This window comes from Chelonia mydas, chromosome 6 (assembly GCF_015237465.2).
Source record: "Chelonia mydas isolate rCheMyd1 chromosome 6, rCheMyd1.pri.v2, whole genome shotgun sequence".
Lineage (NCBI taxonomy): Eukaryota > Metazoa > Chordata > Testudines > Cheloniidae > Chelonia > Chelonia mydas.
The window spans coordinates 42,833,364-42,844,892 of record NC_051246.2 but is presented as its reverse complement, the minus strand read 5'-3'; the positions used below and the strand labels follow the sequence as shown (position 1 = coordinate 42,844,892).

The 11,529-nt window shown below is 38.0% G+C and overlaps 1 protein-coding gene across 2 annotated transcripts in view; it reads right to left on the bottom strand.

Annotated features, from left to right (window-relative positions):
• The window catches only part of WT1 (WT1 transcription factor), a 139,016-nt gene that overhangs the window by 58,985 nt on the left and 68,502 nt on the right, over positions 1-11,529 (bottom strand). The window lies entirely within an intron of this gene.

Sequence of the window (11,529 nt, the reverse complement as noted above, 5' to 3'; positions counted from 1 at the left end):
AATTAGCAATAAAAAGCAACTTCAAAAACTGACTTCTCCCAGCCCTTTATTCTGCATCATTCCCCCCACCCCAAAAAAACCTACATAAGATTTGCTTCCTTCCTTCCCCTCCCCCATTAAATCCAACTCTTTCTTCATGTATGCACTGTTGCATAGAACATCCAACCAATTTGCTGAGATGGTAGACAGTCAACCGTAACTTCCCTCAACTTCAACTCCTTCCTCAAACCCCTTCAAAGGTTTTTACTGTCAGTGTTCTGAGCAGGTTTTAACAATGGGTTCTCAAATAGTGCTGAATGCAGTCTGTCCTTCTACCTGTCTATTCTGGTATTTATATGCCCCCACCACAGTAGTACTACAGCACCCATGTTTTCCTTGTTTACACTTGCAGATAAACTGAGCTCAGCAGCACACACTGTTTTTTGTTTTTTGTTGTTTTTTTTTTTTGGTAGTTTAGATAAACTTGGAGGCTGGGAAGAATTGGAACTGAAGTTAAAGGGGAGAGGAGGAAAAATCACTCGTTAAAGCAGAGTCTTAGGGCCATATTTATCTTTGGTGTAAGCATACTGGAGTTACATGAAGGATGAATTTGGCCCTAAAACAAACTTAAACATAACCAATGCTTACATTCTGCTATTCAGTTGCAAAACGTTAGAACAGGAATTAAAGAGACACTGGAAGTCTGCTGTATCTAAACCAATCAGAACTGTTATTTGTCTTTTCTTCTCGTTGGTTCATTGTAGAGTTAAAATGACGCGCAGATCAGAACTAAGACTACCTTGGTGATGCCTTACCTAATCTCTGTTCAAAATATTAAACGTATTGGTGGAAAAGAAACAGAAAAAGCAAGGGACAAAGAGACCCTGTCAGTTGTAATTTATGCTTTCTAAGAGAAACAATGAAAGGAACAACCAAATAAGTGCAACTCCTTTCTTTAGATTACAACACAAATGATTAATAGCTCTATGAATAGATTTGCAAGTAGCACCACCATGCTAATCAAGATATAAAAAAAGTTTATGAGCAGTTGCTTAGAAAAAACAAGATAAAGCCAATGGAAATTTAATACTGGTCAATAGTGCATTTATTCAAAATGTATTACTGACTTCAAGTCTCCATAAATTCTTTGTAAAAGAAACTTCCATTGTGATCACTGTTCCAGATCTAAGTGATTTATTTTTTCCCCTTTAGTAGTAATTAGATATATCTCACAAAGTCCAAGTTATATATCTATTGATATAGATTTAATCATGCCCTCATAAGATAATAAATATTAAATTCAAATAAGAAGATAATGCAAGGAAAGTATCTATAATAAATGGATATTTTGATTTATTCATAGATTAACTCACATGAAGAAACTCAAATTTCCATGTAACTTGTTTCCAAATTCAGAAGATTCACATTTCCAAACTGTTAGCTCTTGGGAACAGAGCAGATGTTGGATTCTGTACAGTTTCAAAAAGGTTTCTTAGCAGTTATTTATCTCATTGCCTCACTCTAAGCAGCACATTTCTTTGCCCTCTCTATCCACGCTTGGGGCCATTAATTCTACTTGTTTTGATGATCTTCTTGCACAGATGTATATTTGTTGTATGTGCGTGCATTACACACAAGCAGTATACTTTGAATAGTTTATAAAAAAGTACACTCAGAAAAGACATATTGAAATACCTGGCTGTCAGTCCATTTTCTATCTCCAGGAATTTTGTTCCCCAGACCAAACATAGTATTTTGCAAAAAACATCTCTTTTTGACCTTTATACAGTTATTGCCTTCAGTGATTCGTAATGTCTTGTTTGGGATCATTCAAATCAAAATCGTTTCTCAGTCTTACCAATTATTTACAGAAAATCCTGGACAGCAGTCCAAGTAAATGCAGCAAATGGTAAGTAGGTTTACTGTCAGCAAAAACTTGTGCAGAATTTTTAATCCAGTACTATTCTTTCAGATTAGCTGTTGGAACCAGTTTCAACCAAACACGGAATTAGCCGTGAAACAATGCAATTTATGAGTAGCAAAATGTTCAAATGTTGTTTTGATGAACAATGGGGAAACCAACAAGATCACCAATTCTCTGGTACCTAACATTTGCTTTGTTAGGGAATGAAAGTTCTTGAATCATTGTGGTAATTTACCATGTTTTATCAGTTTCTGTTTAAGACATCTACACACACTTCAATATTCTTGACACTTACTGCAACATTCCCTATAAGCAGTTTCCATACAGATGTGGTAAAGACTAGAGCCCAAAGTTTCAAAGCTGCACATACAAATGCATGTGGAATTGTGCACCTACTTTACACATTCAAATGTGCATGCAAATCAAATAATTGTCTATGCATCTGCATTTGAGTCTAACTGACCAGGTGCACATGCAAGTACCTGATTTATATGCACGGTCTGATCCTGAGCCCATTAAAGTCAATGGTAAAGCTCCCATTGATTTCAATAGCACAGGATCAGGCCCATATAGTCTGCATGTGCACATTTGAAAATGTAAGCCTAACAGAGCAAGTTTATATCTGTCAGTGGCAACACAACATTAATGGAGAAGTATCATCCATTCAGAGGTTCTAAGAGTGAAGAATTACATTTCCCAAATCACTGGGCTTCTCTTGGAAGACTATTTCATAATCTAACAGATCTCATTGTCAGGAAGCTTTTCCTCATTCAGCCTCTTTTTCTTTGTTGGTCATTTAATCTATTACTCATTATACCCACTTGTAAGATCCTAGATAGTTCTTCTCCATTTTTCATGTTTACATGCATCACATATCTATAGGCTGATTTGATCCTCCACCACAATCATTCCTTTCCCAAGCTATATGTATTTAGTTCTTTTAATCTTTTCTCATAAGCCCTCTCTTTCTCCTATGAGCTCCACCCACCAACGTTTTCTGGTATGGAAGAGCTCAGAACCAAAGTAAAGTAAATATTCTGGGTACAGTGACATTCGGATATCCCAAAATGCAAGATTTTTGCAATCTGGATCTCAGAATCATCCTGAGCAACTGAGCGGCAGTCCAAATGAACACAAGATTGTCATATCAGCATAGGAAGCTTTGGGTGGCATTGCTAGATCATTTTTTTAGTGGACCCTTAGACAATATTTTCTCCAGACAATGCCCTAACTATATTCGTTCCATTGTACCTGTCACAAATTAATGTAATTAAATACATAATATTTATAGTGATTGTTATGTTCATAGTATTTTACAAACATTATCTAACCCCAGCATTATGATATATTATTCCAATTTTTATATAGGGAAACTGAGGCAAATACAAGTTACTTGCCCAATGCCCACAAAAGGAGAAACGTTTGAGCTGGGACTAGAGTCCATGAATTCCTGTCAACCAGTCTCATGCTTAAACACTATAATACATTTGTCCCTTTGTGACATATGATGATAGGAGCAAAACAAAGTGTCACTATCTCTAGTGAAAGCCAGTGGAAACTGTTTTTAATGTTGGAATTGTGCGGTGCATTTCCATGAGTGAAATAAGATCATTCCACAAACTAGACCTTATTACACACTTAAATCTCACCTACAAAACTTACACTTTTATAAGCTCAGAGACCGACAGACTTCAAATATACATAACTAGGTTAGTTAAACTGCAGATACTGAAAACCCTATTTTGGTCCTTCAGAACTTAGCAGTACCATGCATTTGAAGTTGGGTCCAAATCCAACTGGGAAATATGCTTGCTTAGAAAACACACCATATTTTTTAGGAAGCTCAACCATTTTTCTTCAAGGCATGCATCCCTCTTGTGAAATATGTCACTGCAGACAGACTCTGAAGATGGCATTTTTGGAAGATGACAGAACTGAAAGAGATCTAGGTCATCATAAATATACCATGTCACTGAGGAAGACAACTCAAGAGTCTGAATCTTTCATTTGTAAGAGAAGGGCAAGGAAACGTCACTGGAATCCCAAAATAACACAACCATCTGAGGAAAAGAAAACACAACAAATGTTCATGAAAGTTATTTCAATGTAGAATACATGGTGTTCAAAGGTGCAGTAGGCACACACAAAAGCAGCAGTAACTTCATGTTTAAAACAAACCAACCAATCTCACACAAACCTCCATGATCTCTAGATTTAGGGCTAGCCCTGGCAGTTGTGCCCCCTGTATTATAGGTCTGAGCCTGACAGCTACAAAAACATAGTACATTTGGGGTTGGTCAAACACTTACCACCCTTTGGAAAGATGTTTTGTCAGAAGAATTTGGACATCTGGTAGGGGACTTGGCGTACTTTTCACTGTGTGAGCCAGAGTGGGCAGGGTCCCCAAGTTCACCTTTCAAAGTGGAATGGGAATCATAGTTGGTTTTCAGGTTTAGGAGAGGGCATACCCTCTACCTCCTCCACTTCAAACTCCATAATATGGGTCTCCATACAGCAGCAGCAGCAGCACACACATGGTATATGTTCTGAATCAGCCCTGACCATCCACTTAGGAATTATATTAAACTTGAATCTTACAGAATTGTTTGTCTTTTTTAAAAAAGATACTCTCTCTCTCAGCTCTATGTGCCATTTTTTCCTGTTTACTTTCTTTATAGAAGAGAAAAATATGCTTTGTCACTTTAAATTACTTTGATTCTTTTTGGCCCATCCTCCCCTTTTGGAGGAAACTGGAAGGATCTCCAAAACACATTTTCAAACCAGGTACATGAGCTTGCTTCATTTTAATACTCTTATTTTCAAGTAGTCCTAAAGCATGCAAGTGTCTTAGAGCCTTATGACCAGTAACAAAACTACATGTACCATGTGGGCTATACTGGAAGCATGTTCCTAAAGACGCTCCTTGTGTTTATAAGGTCTTTTGAGGTGAGGGTTGCACAGTGGAAAAACATAACAGAAATTTAACAAAGGCCACACTAAAAAATGTGAAAACAAAACAAAAAAAGTAATTCTCCCACAGGAACCAAAAGGCATTTCATACATGTCCAGTGAGACATTAAAAATAATTATGTGGAAAAGTAATAGCTCCCTTGGTTGTTTTAATGTATTTTTGTCTACAACCAAGAAAACTGCTGTCTTGGCTTTGCTTGAAAGGTCTCTCAAACAAAAGCCCTTCAAGTGACCCTTGGATTATTAAACAGCAGTAACAATGAACATGGATCTCAGTTTAAAAAGTGTGTCAAACCAAAAAGACTGACAGTTTGGATCTCGGCAATAGATAGCCTTCAGTGAAACCGAGGAAAAATAATCCTGTACGTTTTCAATCTTCAGAGTCCCTTCTCTGAAAACAAAAATGCATAAGCAAAATCTATATCGTTCTCTTGTCTGAAGGGAATTCAGGTAGAGTTACATTTTTATTTTTTCTCTCTCACTATATCTTTGTTTCTGGTTGCAACATATTTATTAGACATGGGTTCAATTCCAAAGGTTGGATTTGGTTCCTAATTTAAATTTCTCCAATGTTCACACAGAGGACAGTTCGGATCAGGAAGACTGTTTTCGGCTTTATCTCCCATATGATTTCCTCAGAAACGAGCTAGAGGTCATTAAATAGTATGGAAGAGATTTCAGGTGGACCAAAAAAAAAAAAAAAAGACAAATAAAACCAAAACCAACCAAACACAAACTGCCAATAGTACCAAAACATGAAGCCAAAATCCCAGATACACAGGTGTTGAGATGTTCAGTAACATACACTCGTGTAAATGCCACAGCAGGAGAAGCAAAACACTGGAGCAGGGGGGTAGAGGGAGAGGGAATAGTTATGCTCAGTAGAATACTTTTGTTTAAAGCAATTTATCATTGAAATTGTCCTTATAATCAGATACTAACTCCAAAAACTGATTTCAAAATAGATCTGATGTGTTTTCATTTTATGAGATGTCACAGACAGAATGTGCACTTCCATTGGCTGCTGGAGTCATTGGTGCTAAAAGGCACAAATGTGTTTGAGATCTGTGGGCAAAGTTTCCTAATAGCTGCCTGTGGACACATCCTCTGCTGCCAGTCAAGCATGCTTCTCTGACTACCAAAGGCTGTGTGGTACCAGCCAACGTGGCCTTGTCTACAGTAGGAATAACCGAAACTATAGTTCCACATCAGTGGTAGCAATGGTGGAGGCTGCAGTGTAGACAGAACACAGGTGTTTTTAAACTACCTCTGAACAGGGTTAGATGATACATTAGTAAAATTATGTTCTCGTTACTAGGACTCCCACCACTGGCAGTCCAGGTTGAGCTGAGTCAGTGAAGAAAAATGCTTAAAATTTTTCCCAGTGAAGAGGTATCCTGTATGTGCCCACAAAGCTCTCAGACATATGAGCTGCTTGGAAATTATTTCTCCTAGACATGTTTTCCATGGTCACTTAGCACAGTCTCTCCTTTGTAACATTTCTGAGAATTAAACTAAAATGATGTCAGGTATTTGTAACAGTGAAAATATAGTGACAAATTTGTATCTTTACTAACAGGCCTCTTCAGTTTTGAAGCCAAAAATATCACTTTGCCACATATAAACAAAGGTAGGCCTTTTGAAAGACACTGAGTTAGCATCTTTGCAGGCCAAACTTTTCCATTTGCCCTCTGAACTAACTGTTGCAGTGTTGGTTGCAGCAATATAAGCTGCCTTGCCATTATGCCCAACCCCTGGCTTGGAGGCATTGGCTCTAGGGGCAAAAGAGGGGTTCATTCTCTATAACCATGCCAACAAGGCTGACCATTACTGTCAAGTTTAGGGATTTATGTGACCTGGGATTATACTACCAACTCAGTTTACAATGACCACATAATAGCCATCAGACGATACTACCACCTGGGTTGGATTTGAATCAGCAATATAGTAATAGAGAAAGACACTATATCCCCATCCCACCAATGTACTCCCCTCCCTCACTCTGCCATATTTCAAGACATTCAAAATTCCCTCAGAATTAATGAACATCCATTTCTGGCCTTTTTAAAAACTAGAAAATACAACTGTAAGTTCTGATCTTGCAAAGCATATAGTTTACTGTATAAACTGATTTTTTCTACATGAAAGGGATATAAAAAGCAGGCAATAATATAGATAACATTCTGTAAACATTATTATTGATTATTATTCTTAGTAATGTTGATTTGTTCTCAGGTTTTTTTTTTTTAAAAGAAAAAAATGTGAATTTTTGCTTGTAGAAAATCTTAGTCTTGGTGTTTCTAAAAACATTTAAAATCTGGCACCAGAGACCATGGAACTATGGAGTTCTATACAAAACCTTTTTTAGGAGTTATTGTTCACTTCATGCTAGCTGCACTGATTTCACAAACTGCATCACTCTTCTTGCTATAAACCTCGGCAGGTGAGGCTGGTGTTCATCAACTGCAGTACTTATATTTTTACTCCTGTGTTTTCAGTAGGAGAATAGTAATGAGCCCACTGGTCACAAAAGCCCTTTTGTTGTGTCTGCAAATATCGACATCATAAAATCATACTTAGAAGCTGCAGTACATTTCAATTGTTTCGCTGTAACGGTACAATGGGTCAGAAAAGGAATAAGACCTTCACTGTGAAGCAAAAACTGGACATTATCAATTAAACATGTACAGATTTAAGGATCTAGCTTTTTCTTGTTATGTATGCAACGCCTATTAATTGCAATGGGTGTTATGTATGCACACAGAGAGGGCAATTAGAGACTTATTATTAAATATTTGTATTGTAAAATCACCCAGAAGCCACAGTCAGGATCAGACTCCCATTGTATTAGATACTTTACAAACAAGTTCATTGACCAAATGGGAACAATACATTTTATATATTAAATGTTGTTTCTTTGTGGTTTCACTGGTTCTGTTTTAGACATTCCTATATTTTGCAGCAAGAAAGAAGAGACTCAGTCATTCTGGAGACCTTATCTCCCATTAACAAACAACAACAAAAAAGACTGATATTTCTTGATATCAGCAACATAAGGGCATATTTTGGCAATTTCTTTATAAGTTTTGATTTTGTAATTACTTAAAGCTGCTTAAAATTTGAATATCTAGCACTACGCTAAGATAAGAAGACATATGTCTTGACTACCACCAAGACCTTCTAAAAATACCTTTTATCAAGGCAACAAGAGACTGCATTGAATTTGCCTGGGACAACTGTCATAAAATTGCCATGGTGAAATGACATGTCAACAATGTTTTGACACAAGATGACAAATTTTGGGAAGCCCTACCTTGGAAATATGTAAAGCAGCTCCATGCGAGGCTGCTGTTAACATTATTGGCTTACCAAGTGAAAGACGTTCATTTATGGTAAGATAGATGGCCACACCTAACTAGGTTATAGTAAATGTCTATACATCAGGAGATAAGCATGAAGAGTGGAGTGTTTCTGACCTCAGATATGAAATAGCTAGAGATTTTCTTACAAAAGAAGACACAAATCAGGAAGATCTCGTTCTACTACTTTCCTTAAAAAAAACCACTTCTTTTCACGTCTTTAGCAGTTTATTGATGAAAAGCTTCCTCAGAGAAAGGAGTATGCAGGATTAACACACTAGAATCCTGCACTGCTTTGATATTTTGATCTTCTTCTGGTTATTTTGACTCCACCTCCATGAGACTGCCTTAGCAGGACCAGTGCAGTTCTCCTGCAGAAAAAACTAAATATGGGATGTCTGGAATATGGAAGGCAACGCAGCTCAAGCGGCAGGAAGCCCAATAGGGGCACAAAAGGGGGTTGATAGGATTGCTGCAATATGCTTTGGTTGTTAAATCTGCACAAGAAATAAAACCCATTATTTTTTTTGAAGTATGCAAAGGCGCTTCAAACTGTTGCAAAAGTACCAAGATCTTTGGGTGTATAAGCAGGGGAATGCTGAGTAGACACAGGGAGGTGATATTACTTTTCTATACAGAGTTAGTGAGGGCATTACTGGGTCCAGTTCTGGACTCCATACATCAGAAAGAATATTAAAAAGAATGCTACAAGAATGATTCAAAGTCTGGAAAACCTGCATTACAGCAAAAGATTAAAGAAGCTCAATCTATTTAGTTTATCCAAGAAAAGGTTAAGAGATGACTAGATCACAATCTATACGTGAAGATTTCTGATTGTAGAGGGTTTTTTAATTTAGTAGACAAGGCATTCATTACACGATTCAATGACTAGAAGCTGAATGTGGACAAATTCAGTCAGGAATAAAATATCCATTTTTAACAGTGAGGGTAGTTAGAGAATTCTTCTAAGTAAGTTGTTCCAATTGCTATCACTTGCAGTCTTTATCATCAAGACTGGATGTCTTTCTAATGTAAGCAGGGTCTGAATGAGGTCTCCCACTCCCCAGCTAGCTGTTAGGGAGAGCTTACATCCTCCCCCTAGCCGAAATGTTGTTGTCCCGGCAAATCACACTCCATATTATACCAACTACATGAGTTCTCCTCAAAGGGTCTGAGGAAACCCACCATATGGGTTACACTAAAATTACAGAAGTTATGAGCTTGACGCAAGAGTCACTTGATGAAATTTATGACCTGTGTTATGTAGGAGAGCATGTTAGATGATCAGCATGGTACCTTTTGGCCTTAAAAATCATCAGTCATGTACAAAATTCCCATATTAGCATGAGTTTCCCCCATTTTGACCTACTATAGTATGTGTAAATTCTTACGTGAGGTAATGGGGTGGTGAGGCACATGGAAGATCAAGCTGTTTCCACTGCCATCAGCATGTGTGTCTAAGAAGGTAGGCAGTGTCATCAGGTATGCTCAGACTTTGGATACACTTAAACTTTTCAGTCCTTAGAGATGATCTAAGAAGTGTGGATTTAGAGTGGGTTTTGCAAATCCTTGTTTGTGTCTCAGATCTGGCTTTCAAACTCCTGAAGCTTGTACAAGGAAGAGATTTGGATAAAATTTAAGCTTTGACCTATCCTCAGAAACTATCTGAGCTGAATCTCTGAATTGCAAGAAAAAAGTATGTGTGTTCTCCACACTAATCCAGGAAGCGAGTGCAATAAATATCACTCTGCAGTAAATTCTTACATCTCCAGAGTTGCACTTGCATCCTTCCAAAGGGTTTTATTTTCTGTTTCTTTTCATCTGCACCATTGTCCCCTATAAACCAATTCTTTATTCTGCCTGGGAATAGTAGAATGTGTGAGTAAGGACAGAGTTTACTAAATGCTGAATTAGCTGGGATTGATTTAACCATGTAGGCATTTACTTGTTCTCAGAAAATCTTTTGTGAACTTTGAAGAAGTTGTTTGATGCCATTTTTTCTGGGCAGGATGTAAAATGATTCTCTCTCATTTCCTATAAAGAGCCCTAATAAAAAGCTGTCCTGTGACACACACATGAAAAGGGCAGAATAAAGGCCCAGATGACAGAAACCACTCCAGACTGACATATTTGTGAGCTATGTATTGTTTCCCTGCCCTGCCTAAAATTAATTAGATAATAAGGAAACAACTACTGGGTCTTGTACACAGTGTACTCTAGATTACCAATGGCCTGCCATACTTCATAGTACTAGGAGATTAAAAAATTCAGTACCATCACTCACGTGGAATTCTTTCCATGTGGCAATACTTGTGAAATTCACTCCATTTCACTGCAGCTGCGTACCATTGCAAGCTTCATTTCTGAGAGCTATACATGTTGAGTGTCATTAAAAAGGTATTGGTATCAATAAACAACCTCAGTTATGGTCCCAGAAGAGTAGGGAGCCAATATAGCAACACTTTCCATGGAGGACAAAAGCAATAGATAAGGACAACATTATTTGGTTTCAGTGTTAAAATATCAATGTTTGCGGTTTTACTTAGAATTGTTAGTACCTAATCCTAATAACTTCTTTAGAAAATGGTAAAGACCTTCCTAAAGCCTTTTTCTATTCCATATATTTTTGTTTAAATTAAGCAGTTCAACTCCTCCCAACAACATCCTTCACTTGCTAGATTGGCAGAGGTTGAGATTACTGAGGAGACAGCAAGCTCATCATTTGAGGGAAGGAGCACTTACAATTTCACTTCAGAGACTGGCCAACTAAAGGAATGGAATTGATGGACTCTGGGTCCAGTCTTCCTTGTCTGAAAGAACTTTGTATCGCTATGGTGCCTTTATGGGAGAGGAGAAGCAGCAGGGTTTGAGCATGCAGCCATATTAGTTGAGAGGCCGATTAAGTGCATGGTGCAGTGACGTTGGTTGCCGTATCTGGGAGAGGCAGCAAAATACAAGGGTGGGAGAGCAGCAGCTAGAGGAGCTGGGTGGGCAGCTGTGAGGAGTAGCTAGCTCACTGGTATGCTTTTAGCAGAGACGTCTACATGTGGTGGCCTTGGGAGAAGTTGTAGCTGCGTGCCAGCAAAGGAGTGATACAATGGCTAGCAGTAACAGTGACAAGTGACGAAACGGGGGAGGAAAGAGATAAAAGGTGGGGACCTAAAGAGAACTGGCTCTGTGACAAGAAAGGGCTGCAGTATCTCTGAGATACTCCCATTAGTGCTGCAGCAAGCAAAAAGGGTTAAAAATACAGGACTAGGGGTGTGTAGAAATAAACTAAATTTGAGGATCTATGGG